The sequence below is a fragment of the Planococcus citri genome, chromosome 1 (assembly GCF_950023065.1).
Source record: "Planococcus citri chromosome 1, ihPlaCitr1.1, whole genome shotgun sequence".
NCBI classification, from domain to species: domain Eukaryota; kingdom Metazoa; phylum Arthropoda; class Insecta; order Hemiptera; family Pseudococcidae; genus Planococcus; species Planococcus citri.
In genome coordinates this window covers 72061031-72080099 of record NC_088677.1, presented here as the reverse complement: position 1 = coordinate 72080099, position 19069 = coordinate 72061031, and the positions used below count along the sequence as shown (strand labels likewise).

Sequence of the window (19069 nt, the reverse complement as noted above, 5' to 3'; positions counted from 1 at the left end):
CTTCGTTGCTGTGCATACGCTCCACGCGTCACCCCATAGGCCTGATAGTACTCCATGTTAGGCCGCGTTATATTCGTTAACTTGATTTTTGGGTGACCTGTGGAGAGGTATCTCATTGCCGAAACATCAATTTTTCAGAAAAGCTTTTTTTCAAAAGTCCCATACGTCTCTGTTTTTTGCAAATAGCTTTTTAACAAAGCATCCCACAGAAAAATAACCAGCTCTGAGCAGAAAGGAAATTTTATTCTCTACAATTTCCTTCATAGCATTTTTACCCTAGGATGCATACTTTTCCCATAAAATCAATGTTTAGATTGAAAAACACGAAAATTCGGACCTGTATAATCAACTCTAAATTAAAATTGAGCAGTCAAAAATTTATTTTAGACGATTTTTGACCACGCCATGTGAAAGAGGACATCTTCAACCACCAAAATTACCAAAAAGAACATAAAAAACGTAAAAAATGATTCTTGGCAATAAACACCTTTTCCTCATGTCCTTGTACATAGTAATTAGCCTATGTACTCATTTGAAAATTGAGTCAAAAGAGAAAGTGTATAAACGGCAATCTCACGTCCCTGCTCAAACTTTGCCAGTAGACTCCCCACACCTTGTAGATTCATATGGCACCTCATCGAAAAGTCACGTCCTAAAAAGGTTACGAGTTTGTCAAAACGTTATGAGTTTGCTGGTTAATCTAGAAAAAAGTTACGAGTTTACCCCCTAGAATATTTATATATATAAGTTTATATATCAATTTATGTATAAATTTGTGTCACGCTGAACTCAAAAGCTCCGAACTTTAAGTCGAACCTGATGATGGCAAAATATTGCTTTGATACTGAACTAGAGAAATTTTTAATTTGGTCGAAATCGGTTCAGCCGTTTACGAGATATGAACGTTTAAGTGTGTTTCAACGTTATGGATAAGCAGAAATTTGTGTAAACCCTTATATCTCGCAAACGGCTCACCCCCAACAAACAGATGGGGTAGTTAGGGTGTGTAGGTTGCAGATTGGTACGCCGAAGGTCGGGTGTTCGAATCCCGCGCGAGTCAAGAGGAGAAAATTTTTTGTTGATTTTTTTGTTAATTTTTTTGTTAATTTTATCCGTCCAAAATTTTTTTGCCATAAAAAATCAAAATTTTTCAAAAATTTCTAGTGTAATTTTTGTTTTAACAAAAAACATTAAGTTTTTGGTAAATAGCCAGTAAATTTTGATAAATTTTTTTTTTTTGTTAATTAATAGTAATTTTTAGTAAATAAAATGATTAGTTATTTTTGGTGAATTACTCGTAATTAAAGTTGGTCGAAAATTTTGATAAATTGCTTGGGTAATTTTTGGTAAATTGGTAAAGTTTGGTAAATTGGTAAAAACCTTTGACAGTAAATTACTGGGGTAATTAAAATTCGGTAAAAAAATTGGTAAATTAGTGAGGAAATGTCTCGTAAATTACTGAGGTGAATGTTGGTAAATTGCTGGGGTAATTTTTGGTAAAATGGAAAATTGGTAAATTAATGGGTAATGTCTGGTAAATTACTGAGGTAAATGTTAGTAAATTGCTGGGTTAATTTTTGGTAAATTCGTAAATTTTGGTAAAGTGGTAAATTTTGGTAAATTGATAAAATTGGGTAAATTCGTAAATTTTCGTAAATTCGTAAATTTTGGTAAATCGGTAAATTTTGGTAAATTGGTAAATTTTGGTAAATTGGTAAACTTTAGTAAATTGGTAAATTTTGGTAAATTGGTAAATTTTAGTAAATTGGTAAATTTTGGTAAATTGGTAAATATTGGTAAAATGGTAAATTTTGGTAAATTGATAAATTTTGATAAATTCGTAAATTTTAGTAAATTGGTAAATTTTGGTAAATCGGTAAATTTTGGTAAATCGGTAAATTTTGGTAAATTGGTAAATATTGGTAAATTGGTAAATTTTGGTAAATTGGTAAATTTTGGTAAATTGGTAAATTTCGGTAAATTGGTAAATTGGTAAATTTCGGTAAATAGGTAAATTTTGGTAAATAGGTAAATTTCAGTAAATAGGTAAATTTCGGTAAATAGGTAAATTTTGGTAAATAGGTAAATTGGTAAATTTTGGTAAATAGCTAAATTTCGGTAAATTGGTAAATTTCAGTAATAATTTTGTTTTTTGTCAACAATTTTCCTGATACATTATTCCACTTGTAATATGACGGTTACGTCTTCATAAGTACGCTAATTTTTATTTGAAAATCAATTTCATAAAAGTGTAATATGATGGCTACTTATGATTGACTATTTTATTTTGTCGATGTTTTCGACTTTTCGTATTCATTAAATCGGTAAATTTGGGTACTTCCGCGCATTTTGATAAATTGGTAAATTTTTACGTAATGTCTGGTAAATTACTGATATAAATGTTGGTAAATTACTGGGGTATATTTAGAGCAAAGTCGGTTGATCTTGCGAACTGCGCAAGATGTTTTTTTGTTTTTTTTTGTGCCTCAAAATTGCCCTCAAAGGCCGTATCAAAGTCACCCACGAGATGGGGTCACTTTGATAGGGGTACTTTTTTTTTCAAAAAATGATTTCTCATCACCTTTAAACCTACTATACAAAATTTCATCAATTTTGGCTGAGAGGAAGTCATCATATTATTGAAAAAGTGATAAAAGCCCCTGTATTTCCTCAATTTTTTATAAAATTCAGTTTTTTAACAAAATTTCTAGATATTCAATAAAATACCTTTCCGACCTATCAAAATGGGATGAAATTTCACCCTGAATTCGAAAATGGCATTGATTTTCACTTTAGTCTCAAAACTTAAATTTTTAGCCTCAAAAATGAAAAATCGATAACATCCCCACTGAGAACAATGGGCCAGGGATCGGAGGCACTTCAACCTAGAAACTCAAAATTTTTGGAGATATTTCCCAAGGAGTGTAGCTTTACGATAGACTATCAGCCAATGTTCTATTACATATCTGAAAATACTATAACATCAACTTTTGTTGAGTGATAAAAAATCTTGAAAAATTACCACTTTTAAAAAACTCGATTAAAAGCAGGGATGAAAATAATTATTTACCAACTCAACACTGTTATTGTATCAATTAATCATCAGTGTAACCACTTCGCTCGGGAAAAAAATTTAATTCGACGTTTTACTCGCTCCACAGATCAAAACATGCAGAAAAATAAGCTCTATCAAAGTCACCTCGCGAAATCAAAGTGACCCCACCTGACGGCACTCCAAAAAAGGTGGGCGCACTAGCTTCTCAGCTGATGAGGAATCTGTATCAGCTGTTTGAGATTTGTATCAGCTGATTAATATTTGTATCAGCTGATTAAGACGTATCTCAGCTGATTGAGTACATCATAAAAATGTATGGTTAAATAAGACCTGTCAGCTGATTGAGTATGCTCCTTAAAGGTAAAATAAAACAGCTGACCAAGCATATTGAAATTAGTTATAGTAGACTTCCCATAGGATCGCTAAGTAGATTAAATATCTGACAGTTTGTTTATTTTGATAAATCAGCTGATTGTGTTGATTAATAGTTTCATTAAATGTCCTATAGGATCGCTAATAGTATGTATAATAGAACAGCTGACTGTTTGAAAAATAGATTAGGTAGAATTTATACCTATAGGATCGCTAAAGTATTTATTTGGTTTTCTTACACTACACTCTTGTAGAATGTTTATTCAAAAACTTGTTTTTTTTTTACAAAGAGAATGCACAATAATTGTCTGATTTGAGCTCGGTACGTAGTGAATCGTTTCGAATCATTTTTGCTAATTGTTCGCGAACATTTGAATCAATTTTTCGAATCGTTCTCGAACGTTTGAATCATTTTTTGCGAATCGTTCGCGAACGTTTGAATCACTTTTGTGAATCGTTCGCGAACGTTTGAATCATATTTTACGAATCGTTCGCAAACGTTTGAATCATCTTTTGTGAATCATTCATTCGCGAACGTTTGAATGATTTTTTAGGAATCGTTCGCGAACGAATTGATTACCATGTTTATTAGACGAAACAGTTTGTTTGTGTGAAGATACAGTTATGGGGATGTGCTGAACCATCAAATCGAAAAATCATCCAAACTGTTCAAAACAAAACTCTCCGAACAATCAAGCGTACAAGATGGTTTCAAACAAATGATGCACTACATAAAGATCTTGAGATAAAGTGGGTGGATGAAGTTTTTAGAGAATATGCAACAAAGCATGAGAAACAACTTCATAGGCACATCAACCCAGAGGCAATTCAACTGGTAGATACTATATAGTATCATGAAATTCCAAAATCTGAACAATTTTTCAACATGAGGCATGCCTACTGTGATTTTAATGAGAGCATCTAGTAGCAAAATTATATTCCAACGTGATTTTGTGCACTTCAAGGCGCAATCGACTGAAAAAAGAGCAACGTAGAAGGAAAACGTTACCGAAAAAAATAAAAGAACAGTTCCGAATCCGGGCAAGGTGAGTCGAGGCGAACATCTACGAGTAGGACGACGACGCATCGACGAGTAAAAGAAGCGTTTTTAAGTAAAGGTATTCGATATCGAGAGGAATAATTTATAAAAGTAAACTTTTAACAAGACAGATTGTACGGATAACCGGTGGAAAATTTTCAATGAATTGGTGGAAAAAGTTTAAATTAATTTACGAACTCGGTCGTTTGTTGTCGGTTAACTGGTGTTGTGTCTCCGGGCTCGTAAAAAATAACCACCTCTTACCCCATCTATTTTTCTGTATCTTTCTTCCTGCAGTCTCTATATATAGTATAAATCGAATAAATAGCTTATAATTAAGCGTCAGCGCGCAGAATTTCGTTACCCTTACACCTTTTACCCGTTCTGCGACTGTATTCATCTCTCTAACTGGTAACTACGGACAATATGTTCGAGTAAAAGTTTTTTTTAATGCTTTTTAATCGCGTCGATAAATTTGCTCTCTTTTTTTTCTCTCTCTCTCTCTGCGCTACTTTCTCTTCGCCCGAGGGCTTTGGTGGGGTGAGGGTAAGAGGGCGATAATCGGAGAGCAAGTACGTAAATGTTTTTTATCGTCGTAGAACGAAAAAAAAATGGTACGCTTTTACAAAACTTCTCATTGTCGGCCGAGCGAGCGTTTTTTTTTTTTTTTTGTCGTCCAAAGTTTTACTTTATTGCCAAGTTTACGGCGAGTTGAATAATTAATAGCTGGAGTCGATACATAACAAAGAGATAATACTTGCTCAATAAGCTTCGAAGTGATTTTTTTTACCCCTCATGTCATTGCCATGCCAGCGCTGCGTCGATTTTTATGTCGCCGTGAGCCAGAACCACCATGAGAATGGACCGATTCGGTCGAACTTTCTACCCTTTCATAGTTCCTTGGCTGTTTGTAACTTGTGATAGGGACTTTGTGCTCGTATCCTCGTGATACGTCCAAACTTCACACACGATAATAAAGCATGGTCAGACCCGACTCTATATTTGATTAATTTTTTTTGTAAACCATAAACAATTTTAATTAATTAGTCAGAACATTCGCCAAAAGCACAAATATATAATTAATTTTTTAGGGATTTTCGAAGCTCGAACTTTTTTTTGCAATTCACGTTGCCTAACGCTAATTCATCGCCAAAAACACGTTCGATTTTTTCAACCCCCATCCCCCTCCAACTCCTCTCGAGGTTTTTCAAATTGCAGTTTTCGTGTTTTTTCAGCTTTTGGTTTTTTTTTCAATTTCTTCTTTGAAGTTCTTTGTTTTTAATTTCAATTTCGTTTACATCGTTTTTTTCCTCAACAATAAACCATAAAAATTGAGAAATAGCGAATGGAAAAAGCAGCTAAAACACGAGTTTAACAAAAACCAAAAATAAAAGCGAAAAGCAACGTCCATCGTCCGAATTTGACGCCGAATAAATCCTTCAAAAACCCAATGAATAAAGTAGTTTTATTTCGCTTTCTTTTTCTCTCATCCAAATCCAAAAACGCCACATCGAACGTGTATTTCTCTTTCTTCATCGTAGTAGAATTTCCAACATCAACGCCATAAAAACAGCGGGCTAAAAAAAAAACGAACCGAAACGTTTTCGCTAAACTCATCACACCTTTGATTTTATATATTATTTTTTCTCTCTTCCTTTGTCTCGCCCGCTTTGTTCGCCCGTGCAGGGGTGGTTTTTTATATTTTTTTATTTTCACAAAACAACAAAATTTCAATGTTTGAACGTTTCGTTCGTATTCGCTGACAGGTTTAACGTATGACGTCTCATCTATTTTATATAAGCCGTTGATATATGAAGCGAAAAAATGCCGGCTGCTTGGTTCCCTCTGCTCTCCTCTCAGATAACACTTCGGTTCGCTTTTTTCTCATCTGGAAAAAATCCTACAATGTATTGATGTTTGCAGTACCATACGCGATCGTAGGTAGCCGAAAGCATTTTTTTACGAGGCGAGAAAATTTTATCTTTTATTATCACTTATCCGTTCGTTATAAATTGCCAAGGTGGCGGAGATTTTGGGGCGTTGGCCAGACTCGTAAATATATCGATAGGTGTACCTCTACCTATATTCGTGATTCGTACCTTCCTATACGAGCTAAAAATCATCGAAATTGATGATGAATTAATCTTTCAAATGAAACCAACGTCGGTATATAAGGTATTTATACTCGGTGATGGAGCTTTTCCCTCGAAATGTCACTTTCCTTTCCCCTTCGATGATAAATTCCAAACTGCGAAGGCGAGCTGGAAACCGAAACACAAACACGAGAACATTTTTGCTTTTTTTTCATCCGTCAAGAAAAGAGTTGTTCCGAATTCGAAGCCACTCCAATTTTCAAAATGGGCAATTTTTTTGGCAAAACTTTTTTTCGTATTTTTATCTCGATGTATTATGGTCGATTAGCTTCGGGGAATTTTTTTTTCGTGAAATTTCTCTCAACTGTATACGGTTTTTAAATTTTTTTTTCTTCGTAAAGAACTCGAGTAAGTAATGATATTTTTCATTTTTCATGCCTGGTTGCACGATTTAATGGAAATTCACACTTTTAATAAAATTTGATGGAGAAATTTATCGTCGTACATTTTTTACGGTTATGTTTTGTCGCGTTGAGTGAGAGAGATTTTTTTGGTCGTTCAAGGTGAGGAAATCTGGCAAAACTAGCGGTGTAATTTTTCAAGTGCAGTAGGTCTAATTTATCTCTATTGAATGATGATAGAATAATTTTCGCATAAACTTATGAGAAAGTAAGTGAACCGATGAACATTTTTCAGTATTCAAACTTAGTCAGCAGTGATTTTTGTACAAATCAATGAAAACGTTGTTGTCCTGCTTCAGTGATAATGTAAAAACTTCATGGTCAAGTATTAAAAAAACATCTTCAACTATCCCAGAATGCATTACTTACAATACTCATTTTTCTCTTTAAAATTGATGAAATATGAAAAAAAAATGTTTAAAGTTGTGTGAACAAAAAAATGACTAAGGCGACTTTCACAATTAGCCCTTCAATTAAATGATGGAAAAAAGGAGAGTTTTTTGAAAAGTAAATTGTATGCACATTCATTCTATGCATTCTACACATTCTATTCTACGCGTAGAATACACCATGTAGAATACTTGGTGTATTCTACTGCACAACTCTGGTTTAATTATCATTTGATAAATTAGCCTTTTACTCTCAATCTTCATTTTTGAATGATGTCCAATCAACTAGAACATTTGGCAGAGTTTCAGGTTGATTTGAGTCTTCTTCTGGTCAATATGGTGCCTCCAGGTAAGACTAGAGTCGAAATGAATACCCAGATATTTAGCATGGCTGGCAGCTGGAATTTCACTCTGTTTAATGTAGACTGAGTATTGAACATCACATTTTCTCTTAGCAAATGTGACTGTTGCTTGGGCTTGGGATGAATGAACTGATAAAATGGCAGTGTAATCAGCACAAGTTGCAGTTTCAGTTTCTTCTGTTGTTGGTATATCAACTGTGTAGATTAAATACAGGATTGGTCCCAGAACACTACCCTGAGGCGCTCCAGCATTAATAGGATGTTGAGTAGATATGGCATCTCCGTGGAACACCCTGAATGCTCTTCTATGACATAGGATTTCAGTAGATGAGTCAAATGCTTGTGCTACATCAAGAGATGCTGCAGAATATAGACACTGGACCTGCGTATAAGACAACCAACTGGCAGCCATCTTGGCAAAATATCCTGTGTAACGCCAATTTATCCCGCTGGGTGCTCTTTGCATCGCTGTAGTCGATTTTGCAGGCAACAGGGAAAATCGACTACAGCGATGCAAAGAGCACCCAGCGGGATAAATTGGCGTTACACAACTTTTCTTTACTATTTCCGTTCCCCTCGGCCTGCAGTTGGTTGTCTTATACGCAGGTCCAGTGTCTATACTGCAGAACAATATTTCTTTTCCTCAAATGCCTTTTTAATACTGGCTGCAACCCTGTGTACCTGGGCAGCTATTCCCAGAATGTTTTTGCCTCCGCAATCGACACGCAATGAACGTAAAAAATTGTGTCATTTGCGTTGCCAAAAAGCAACCGTGTTTGGCATGATGTGCATTATTTTAATATTTGAGTAACAATTATGTTTATAAAGCCCAATTAACAATTAAAATCTTTTTTTTTCAAGATAATGCCAATAATGTGCAACGCTCATTACGTCGATTGCAGAGATTGCAGGGGCAAAAATATTTTGGGAATAGCCGCCCTGATTTATTGTTGAGTGTTAATTACAAAACCCAAACTAATGATCTGGCATTTAGGCTAGAGGTTTGAGGTGGCTCAGAAGTAACTTTTTAAATAATTTTGATATTGCAAGCAATATAGAAATTGGTCTATATGATTCCACTTTTTCTTCAGGCTTGTCTGATTTTTTCAGCATGATGATTTTTGCAATTTTGAAGCACTGTCGCACATACTCTAGCCAAAAGCATGCATTGAATATGTATGTTAGCATCACAATACCTTTTTTTGGTAACTCCTTTAGTATTCTTGGTGAGATTTTATCAACACCCTCAGATTTCTTCGGATTAAGATTTCTTTCAATTTCTTTGGCAACTTCCATTGGAGTAACGGGTTTTATTTGGAGATTTGGCATTAAATCTTCTGTTGGTGCTGTGGTAGATGGAATGTTGTGTGGTTGGAATGTTCTATGCATACAATCATATTATAGATGATCTACAAAGAGCTCTGCTTTTTCTTCATATTGGCGTATCCACTGATTGAACTCGTCTTTAGAGTTCCAGACCACAGAAGATCCATCTAAAGAAAAAAAATCCAAACAATAAAATTTTCCCAACCCTAAAACATCGTTCCCAGAAAAAATTCCACCCCTCCTCCCCCTTCATCGTACAATTATTACTGCACCGCAGCGTCGAACAACTTTTTCAATTTTCTTAATCGGTCAACAAGGAAAAAAAATCACGAACACGAATCGAATATTAAAAAGCACCATCCAATACCACCAAGTTATACTTCTACCTCATAGTCAGACCGCGTAAAATATCACATACCAGCACCAAAAGGGAAACGACTCGTAGGGTGAGGGAGACACACACATAAGGCAAAAAATATGCCATCTTAAGATGACTTATTACCGTTCAACGTTCGCTTAAGCATGCTACGAGTACAAAATGGCACAAAGTAAATATACGAGGCGACGTGAAAATGCGAAAATGTATGTTACACGTATGTATGAATTTTTCACAATTTATAAAAACTCGCAGACGATCGCGTGTACACTGTATACAGTATACTTACTTAGAGCAAAAAGCTCGCACAATATTAACGGATTGCGTTTTGCTTCGATTCCGCCAGCCATAACGAAAGCAGAAAAAAACTACTACACACATTACCGTACGCTGTACAGCGATTGGAAATACATATAGGAGTATAATATGCCTTTGTATGGGGAAAAAAGTTGTCTCTTTTTTTCACTAGATCATATGTATATGGATGTACGTAGAATGATTTGCATTCCATGTGGTATAACGTAGTACGAAGACGAACATAACCTGGGGCAATGTTTTTCGCATGGGAGCCCTCTGTTTGACATTTTTGTGCGGATTGTGGAAACATACTAGCGTGTGAAGGTACATACCTAATAAAAAATCATTCTCCTTCGATGCTCTAACGTTTTAGTGTAGTGTGAATTGTGAAACATGTCGTTTTTTTTTTTTTTTTTTTTTTTTGAAGCGGATCTCTCTAGGGAACTTTGGTGAAGCCGTCTGCCGTTTTGTCTTTTTGAAAGAAAGAATATCTCTAGAATGCTGTATAAGAGGGGGAAAGTATTGGAGAATTTTTTTGGCAGAAGAAACAGAGAGGGGTACTGTGGTAATGTACTCCATTTTTGAATTAGGTGGATCACCCCCCCTCCTCCTCCTTCTTACAAAAAAAATGTCGGAAGATTTTGACCATATTCAACACAGATCTTCATCCTGACTTCAAAGCCATCCACAAAAAATTTTAGCCCCTGAGAAGGTGTCCCTGAAAGAAGATATGAGGCTTCAAAGAGGAGGCATCTTTGAGAAAAATCGTGGTTTTTGGTTCTTGTCCTTATAGTACTGATTTTTCCATTAACTTTATAATTTACCATTTTTTCGTTTTTTTTCAGTTGTTTATTAGAATGGAAACTTTTTTAGTTAGGTACCTAATTGGATATTCTATCTGTCTGTCTATCTATCTATCTATCTATCTATCTATCTATCTATCTAATTTAACTACCCTCCCCTCCTACAAATTGAAACGTTGAAAAAAATCATGTAAACGCCACGTTTTTAATGTTTTTAATCAAACTTAGAATAAATCTTACAATTATTTTCTTATTTCAGATTTTTTTTTTCTTTAAAAGTCAGCATTTTTGATTTCAATAAATTTTGACTCGACCCCCCCCTCCTTGGCCTTAATCCCTACTTTGAAACATTTCAACAGAGAGCTTATATTCCCGGGTAAGATAGATGAAATGCTCTTTGACCCTAAAATCCCCCCTGAACCTCTCACCTCCAATCCCTTTGCCGATATAGTTGCGAGAAAAAAATCTGTGCTCATGAGAATTGGAGGTAAAATTTTGGTACCTCCCGGAATTTCTAGAGGATTTAGGGTGAGCCTTTCAGCATCATTTTTTTATAATTTTCTTTCGCAATGGTGGGGGTAAAATTGACAAAAGAAAACTTTGAATCGTCATTGCTCCGAACTGAAAAAAGCTACATGTAAAATTTTTTCGCCAAAATGTGTATTTTGATCAATACTTTCCACCAACGCAACGTAGAGTTAAATAAAAAAAAATTTCTGCAACGTGCTCGTTTTCTCAAAATACTTCTTGAAATAGCCTTAATTGTCCATTCTTTGCGTTCTTTTTTGGCAAAAATATTGAAAGTCGTAAAAATGCACGGAGCAAAAATGTTTCAGCGCAAAATTTCAACCCCAAAAATGCGTCAAAAACTTGACAGAAATTATTTCCTAAAATAGGTCAACGCCCTCCCTCCCCCCCCAATCATCCTGATTTGAAACATTGAAGAAACTTTCGAGAAAAAAATGCCTCCAAATTGCAAAAAAGCTTTTTATCTATTTTTTTCTGAAAACAAAAATAATATTGTCTTGAGATTATTTTTGACTCGACCACCCTCCATTTGGAATATTGAAAGGACTTTCTTCCAATAAAAGTTCTTCTTTTTCGTTTTTAAAATTAAACTTCATTTCCCAATTATCCTTTTCTTTTTTCAGATTTTTATACTTACGTTTTTTTTTTCACTGAAGAATAAAAAATGTTGGTATCAATAAATTTTTACCCCTTCTTTCCTCTTCTGTTCAGCTCTGAACTTCTTTTCGAATTGATCTTGATTATAGGGTGGATTTTATTCAAACAATTCTTACAGATTTTAGTTAAATTGAGTAGTAATTGTCTGATTTTTTCAACGAGTTGATTTCTGAAATCGAGAATTTCGATGTTGAGGGTTCAAAAGGAATCACGAAACATTCGTTTTCATTTTTTCCCCCTTTTAATTTATTTTAATTTTTCGTTAAAAAGAGACATTGTAAGTACACAAGTACAAGATGGATGAATCGAATTCCCCCCCCCCCTCCCGACACAGATTTTGAAATCAATCTGTTGGTAAATTGGTTTCCACGGTGTGAAATTCGATGATAATATTTTCAAGTCTCTTGTTTTTTCCTACCCTCCTTCTCCCTGCAGTTTCATCAAAAATTCAACTTATGCTCAATATTTCGAAAATGAAAGCATTCTCGAAAAAACTCACCACATTCTACCGATCGATGGAGAATTTTATGTTTCGCAGTTTGTATCTTTTCGTGTTTTTTTTCTGCAAGGAATTTGGCTTTATGCAAAAATTGATTTTTTACAAGTTGAAGTTTCTAAAATATGCTCAAGATGTCTGCTTCTCAGGAGAAATTCATTGGACTTCAAACTTCAGAGAACTTGTTTAGCTGTTTTCTTTATAGAAATTTCTTAAATGTTTGCAAGAAAATGATGAAAAATATTTAAATTATTGTAAATGGTTTAATGGAAATCTTATAAATAACATTGCAAAACATTAATCGTGAAGAATTTAACTGACCAGATTATGAAAACGAACGAATAACGTATACTTTTATCCCACTATAATGTAAGATAAAAAAATACACGTTATTGGTTTGTTCCCATAATGTCAATCTGGAGCACGGAGCACTAAAACCATCTGCCCATGAATTTGAAGAAATTATTTACATAAAAATACGAAACATCATCGAAATCGTATCAATTATAGTTATTTTGTTGAAAAAATATCAGGAAAGATTCTAAAAACTATGTAAATACAACGCCTAATAATTTTCAAAAATCGATTGAAAATTTGAAATCGATAAAAAAAAACTTACTACATACATACAAACGTACAATGTGACAAGAGTACTATAGTTGTCTAATGGGAATAATAACACGACTTTCTGAGAAGATTATTTTCCATTCAAGTGTTGGTAGTGTTAGGAAAAAATCATATGAAACAAATCGGACGTGGGCATAAATGATCTTTTTTGCCTCTGTGTTCTTGAAACAATATAGGAACCAATTATTTCTTAAAAATGAATTTACCTAATGTTTTCAAGCAACGTACGAAAACTACAAATTTGAAATAGTTCTTCTATATAGCTTCCCTTTAGCTGTTGTTTCATGTTTATATGTTTCAAACTCGGTCTTCAAATTCGTAACATGAGTTTCCATTGCACATACAAAGAGGGTTTTTGAAACTTTTGAGTAGTGACTGCAATTCGAATGTTCTCAGATTGCGATTTTGAGAATACTGAGTAATGCAGATTTCAATGTTGATACATCCAATTTTATAAATACAAGTAGTGATACTGGCTGTTCTGATTACGAATTGACCATGATTCTTTTTGTATTCTGCGATGGTGAAAATGATATTTTCTTAGAACTCTCTTGGTCTTCAAGATTCACCGTCTTAGAGAATTTTGCGATATACCTATTCATATTTCTGGTGCTTTCGTGAGGCTTTGTTCTAGTCAGATGGAGCATGGGTGTTGTGGTGTTGTAAACTTCTTGAGAGAGTGCACCTCTACTTCTTCACGCTATTATTTTCTACTGTTTTCCATTTATTTATAAAATTGAGCCAGTCAAGAGTCTTGGGAACGATGTGAAAATGCGCAATTCTGAGTATCAACCGTGACTTCATATGTTCGAATTACTGTAGATTTCCTTTAGATGGTTGCAGTTTTTGTCAGCATTATCATTAGGATTTTGTGGCGAATCCATTCATCATGTTTGTCATCTGTAGTTTTTGCCACAATTGGGGTATTTCCACTTGATCTGGTTTACCTGAAACAAAATTACTCGATTAATTAAACATGCGTTACCAAAATACAATACTTATGTATGATTGGATTCATTTCGAAAATGAAGAAAACCTAATTTCATAGGAAGTTTGGAAATTTAATTCTCTTTAATTTCAATTTCTTTTTTTTCTTTTCTTTTGTGTTTGTAAAATTCTTTATGCAGCCTTCAGAGCGCTTTGGATTTTAGAGAATTTTATTTCAAGTTTCAAAATTCGCAGCTTCTTGAAAACATAGCTCGAAAGTGAGGTCTCGAACAATGCAATGGAAAATATTCGTAAATTTTATTTTCTGATACTTTAGTTGAAATGATTTTTTTTTGTCATGGAAGTCTTTGGTCAGCTTCCAGAACCCTTTAAAATTTTGACCATCTCATTTCTAAATGTCAGAATTCGCGAATTTTCGTTAATTCTGCGAGTATTTTGGAAAGTGCCCCCCCCCACCCTCCGAGAAAAAAACTAATGAAGATGGACAATCTTCGATTTGATTATTTCCAATTTTTATCGTCAAACAATTTTCTCACGAAAATCTTCGTTCAGCTTCCAAAATACCTTGGAATTTCGAACGTGTTTCCCAAATAACCTATTAATTAAACGATTAAGAATTGAAAGCTGATGTAAAATTTTCATGGAATAGAATTTTATGGTGTTTTTTGCATGAATAGATTTTTTTCAATATTCAATTTCATGGTTTGGAAAATTACACTCGTTTCGAGATATCAAAAGTCACTTCAATATACTTGTTGAGTAATGAAAAAAATCGTCAAAATTCTCAATTCAGTTCAGTCCTCTAACACTTGCAATTCTCTAACTTATTTCAGTTTAAAAAATAAGTAATATCTTACCTTGTCGTTTTCAATTGTACACTTGTTCGTCGATATTTTTGTATCTTTCATCATCCCTCTTAACATATTTTTCTTCACTATAGCCCTATAGTTGGTGGGTTCTTGAGATGCGCCTTCATGTACTACCTGTGCTACACTATTTGTAGGTACTTTGAAATTCATCTTTCGAGATTATTTTGTAACGAGATGAAATCTTTTCAAGATTGTGAGTCGAGATAAACTGATTTGAGCTATAAATGTATTGATTAAAGGAATGAAAGAAGATTTTATCAAAAAATGAATTTTAAGAATTCTTCATCATGATCTGGGTACTGCGAGATAATTATTTGTACGATGTTTAAATGAAAGAAGTTCATGCTTAAATGAGTAAATAAATTGAAATTGTGAAACTTAAATTAAATGGGCTGATTATATTATTATGTGTGCTGTGAATCTGAAATATTTTCGAATTTCTGATGCAAACGTACGTTACTCTTGCTTTCCCAATTTCTTATCTGGTGAAATTTTGAATAATTATCGGATTCAATTCTACTATCGAGCTTTCGATCAATTAACTTGTAACTTATCTAACTTACTCGTACCTATCTACTTGACCAATAAATGAGGACGTTTTTCAAAATGGGGAAAGAGAAAGAGATGACTGAATAGGCACTTGGGATTGTATATAAAAAATGAGTGAACATTGAAACTCAGTGCCCTTGAAAACCTGACATACCAGTCACTGGTTATTTCAAATTTTTTAAAACTTTGACCCGATTGTATGATGGGGGGGGGGTAAGTGAGGTTCAGAGAGGTCAGATCGAAAAAAAAAACAATATTTGAACTCTGCGACTTGAAATATTAGCAGGAATCGATGTGCTATATTTCAATTTGAATTTTTTTTCAGAATTCATGACCAAAATTTGAGGTTTTTGGGCCCCTCGAAGAGATTTAGGTCATTTTTTAAAAATTAGCTCGTTTCATCAACCTTTCAAAGAAACCGAATTGAATTGTTGGTGGTAATTTTATGAGCCCATTCAGAGGTTTAATATTTAAGTTTGTGTGCAATGGATTTGTTTCGCTGTATTTACGGCAAACCGAGTATGCAATTTTTTCGACATCTGTGTATTTGGTGAAATTGACAAACTTTGAAGGCGTATATCTCAAGACCGTTTGAACTTGAAGCGAATCTGTTTGCGTAGGTGCTTGAAGACGACGTGAAGGAGATTTAAATTCATTGAGAAAAATTTGAAAAGCTCAAAACCGAGCTTTCAGGTTGAAAGCTGCTACAAGTACAAAACTTGAAAGCTACCGTTTGAAAGTTTATCCGGTTTTCTCTGCATTTTATATGTTTTTCGTCTGATTTTTTTTTTCATTTTCTTCAAACAAGATTTGTAATTTGGCATTTTTTCACATTTTTGTTGATTTGTTTTTTGTTTTTGTTTTTTGTTCTTTATGATAATGGAAAAATTGGGACCTGACTGAATTTTGACTTGACCCCCCACCCTCCCCGTCTCTCTCCCTCCCCCTTCGCTACGGATTGAAACATTGAAAAAAATCATGTAAACGTCTTGCTTTTTTTCGTAATAATTATTTTTAACCACACTTCAACATTTTTTCAGTTTTTCAGTTTTTTCTCCCATTTCAGTATTTTTTGGTTATTTTTTCACTCTTCAAAAAATACCCCACTTTGCTTTACACTGACACATTTCAATAAACTTCCCGCCAAAAGTCTCACTTTTTATCAACATTGTAAATATATTTTGTTTTTTTTTTCTGAAAAAATGTTGCCTCGAACTAATGTTGATCCGACCCTCTCCCCTTATTCCAATTTGATGCATGTTTAATCGATCTCTAAAATTTTACAATTGTTCTCTTCTTCGTTTAGATTAAAAAAAAAAAAAAATCTCTTAGAAAATAGAGAATTTTGATATCAATAAACTCATATTATACCCTCTCCCTTCTTTTTCATTTCCTCCGTCTATTGTAACATTTGAGGGGGGGACGTTCAAAAGCCCCACATCAACAAAATTGTAAAAATATTCTGTCTTGGAAATCGTGAACTTGACCCAACTCGCTCAACTCAAATTTAACTGTTCTTTAAAAATTATTTTTTCTTTCTCTCCCCCCCCCCCTCATTGAAACTTGAAAATATTTCCTGCCAAAATATTTAATTTTTACCAAAAAAAAATTGATCAGAATTGAGGAAGGGCTCTATGACTCTTAGGACTGTCATGATCCAATTTTGAAAACTTTTTGGGAAAAATAGGACTTTTGACAGCATTTTTTTGCTTCAAAAGTTTCAATGGAGTGAAATAGAGGGTGAGAGGGGGTGATAATTTTATTGATGTCAATTTTTTTTTGAAGAAAGAAAAACATGAAAAGGAATCTGAAAGAAGTTTTCTGAAAAATTGTCGACGTTGATTTATTTTGACCCGACCCCTCACCCCGAATTTAAACCTTTTTTTGAATTTTTGCGAAAGTCGTGCTTTTTAATCAAACTTTGAAATTTATCAAGCTGTCCTCTTCATTTTTTTCTCTCTTGAAAAATGAAAATTTTGACGTCAATAAACTTTAAGTCTCTCTTCCCCTATCTTTCCCTGTTTCTCCCCCTCCCCTATCCCTTCATTGAAAATTTAGAAAAAAAAATCTGTCAAAAATTCTACTTTTCTTCAAAAATTTTCAAAATTGTATTATAAAACTCCTAAGAGTCACGAAGCCCTTCCCCAATTTTGGTCAATTATTTTTTTTTTCAATTCAAATGTGAAACAGCAGTTTGGGGTCGCTGAGTTCAAATATTGAGTTATTTTTTCGGTCCAGCGTTTCTGAAACCCTTTCTCCTTCATCCGCGCTTTTAAACATAAAATGGCGTGCGTTGGGTCAGTTTCTAGAATATTATAAATTGTGCTATGTACATTACAAGTACTTGATATCTTTCCTTTCTGCCCAGTTTCCCTCCCACCACCCTTCATCATTTCAGTCGCATGTTTTTTTTTTCATTTGCTCATCTTCGAACAATATTTTGTTGAAAACCAATGATTTTATATCGTCTTCGAGTATTATTTTCGTCTCGAATACGATAGTTTTTCTTTTTCGTTTACATAGAATGGTTTCTTCTTTTTTCTTCTACAAACGGTCGTGTATAGTTTTAAACGAACGCAGCTGAAAAACTTTCCGCAATTTGAATAAACGTTTGGAAAACTCGGCAAATATCACCAAAAACTCTTTTTTATTTATTTTTTTTGTTTTTTTTCATTTCCAAATTTGTAAAAAATGAATGCGGAGGCGAACAAACGAAACGAACCCCACACACGAGGATCCTGCAATAAGAAATCAAATAAACGAGAAAACGTGGTACATATATTTAAGGGTGTTGAAGAGTGAAGAAGGATGAGGAGGAATGGGGAAGGGGTGAAATCGTTTACTTAATACGTATACTATACATGAGGAAATGGCGTTGGAGGAGGATGAGAAGGGGTAGGAAAAGACGAATGCGTATAAAACGGTCGTAGATTTATGGCTTATACTAAAAAGCAATAATTCGACGAGGACGAAATTGATAACTCGTAATTTTTGGCATATATATGAAAAAGAAACACGCAGCGAAAGCGGAAATGTGCCGACTCACACGCTTAATACTTCAGATCAGATCTCTCTCTCGTACAAAGGGGTGGAAAAAAACTGCAACGAAGAGGGATGTGGAATTGTGGATATTTGTACGAAAGAATGATAATAAATCGGGGCTGGTTTTTTTTCTTGTCGTGTAGTTATTCGCATTTAGTCGGCGTGTTATTATTATTTTTTTTCCTCGATTGTGATCGAAAGGGTAGTATGTGGCGTGTATTGTCTTGTAATCGACTTCTTGTAGGAGAGGTTTTTAAGCAAAAGCACTAAAAGCAGCAATTCTACTTCGTTTGCTGGAGTGAGAAGGGTTGCGATCGACAAAATTTCTCACAATTGCTTTGGACCTTGAAGATGAACGTTCTGGTTGTTAATTTCAAGTGTGAGTGAAAAAAATTCGGGCAACATAAAATGAAAGAAAAAAACATGTAGGGGTAAAAATAAAATATTTAAGGATGTTTTTTAAACGTTATGTTTATTTGGATTAAGACTACATACCTATTCGGTTTTCGGTACTTTGTACATTGTTCGTACTGTTGGCTGTTACTTACCTATTATATTGGAAAAAAAACTATTTCGAAAATGGCTTCTATATACTAAGAAACATTTTTTCGGTATATATAGAAGCCATTTTGGAAAGAGTCTCTTTTTCAACATAAATAGGTAAGTAACAGCCAACGATATGAAAAATGCACAACATTATTAATTTCGTGTAAGAGTTTTTCTTGTTCTATAAGGTAAAGAAGCTCGGAGGCTATAATTTCATGAACGTTGCCTTGTTGT

General features: G+C 34.1%; 1 protein-coding gene and 1 long non-coding RNA gene across 7 annotated transcripts in view; one reads left to right on the top strand and one right to left on the bottom strand.

Moving 5' to 3' along the window:
- nrm (neuromusculin) overlaps positions 1-19069 on the top strand; it is a 593812-nt gene that overhangs the window by 443940 nt on the left and 130803 nt on the right. The gene's annotated exons all lie outside the window — the stretch shown is intronic.
- Positions 1-19069, bottom strand: part of LOC135831120 (uncharacterized) — a 375747-nt gene that overhangs the window by 309749 nt on the left and 46929 nt on the right. The window lies entirely within an intron of this gene.